The following is a 669-nucleotide window of genomic DNA, read 5'->3' on the forward strand; positions in this document are numbered from 1 at the left end:
CCAAAAGAAACTCCTCACCCCAACTATTCTACCTGACCCTACATAGTCATTGAAAATATAAAATATAGAAACCTGGATGCTTCTCTTGTAGGACTGGGAGTATCCTCAGCTTACCCAAAGCTTGAGTGTCTTGGGGCAACTTGAAAGGCATCAGACAGCCTAAATGCCTGGGCCACAAAAGGGTCCCCAAATGAGAGTAAGGACAAGATGTTACTCCAACCAAATACCCTGATAAGTGTTTGTCCTTAACATATGGAGCATTTTTGAAAAGAAAACAAGAGGAGAGAAGAGAAGAGGAGAGGGAGTGCTCTCTTTGGCAGCACATATACTAAAATTGGAACAATACAGAGAAGATTAGCATGGCCCCTGTGTGAGGATGACATGCAAATTTGTGAAGTGTTCCATATTTTTGAGGTATCACCTCACACCAGTTAGAATGGGCATCATCAGAAAATCTACAAACAGCAAATGCTGGAGAAGGTGTGGAGAAAAGGGAACACGCTTGCACTGTTTGTGGGAAATGTAAATTGATACAGCCACTATGGAGAACAGTATGGAGGTTCCTTAAAAAACTAAAAATTACCATATGATCCAGCAATCCCACTACTGGGCATATACCCAGAGAAAACCATAATTCAAAAAGACACATGCACCCCAATGTTCATTGCA

The 669-nt window shown here is 41.6% G+C and overlaps 1 non-coding gene across 1 annotated transcript; it reads left to right on the top strand.

Moving 5' to 3' along the window:
• The first annotated feature begins 304 nt into the window (after positions 1–304).
• LOC132505981 (U6 spliceosomal RNA) lies at positions 305–411 on the top strand. The gene has a single exon (XR_009535665.1). It is a non-coding gene; the product is annotated as a U6 spliceosomal RNA (small nuclear RNA).
• Positions 412–669: the final 258 nt, after the last annotated feature.

The sequence above is a fragment of the Lagenorhynchus albirostris genome, chromosome 1 (genome assembly GCF_949774975.1).
Source record: "Lagenorhynchus albirostris chromosome 1, mLagAlb1.1, whole genome shotgun sequence".
Classification (NCBI taxonomy): domain Eukaryota; kingdom Metazoa; phylum Chordata; class Mammalia; order Artiodactyla; family Delphinidae; genus Lagenorhynchus; species Lagenorhynchus albirostris.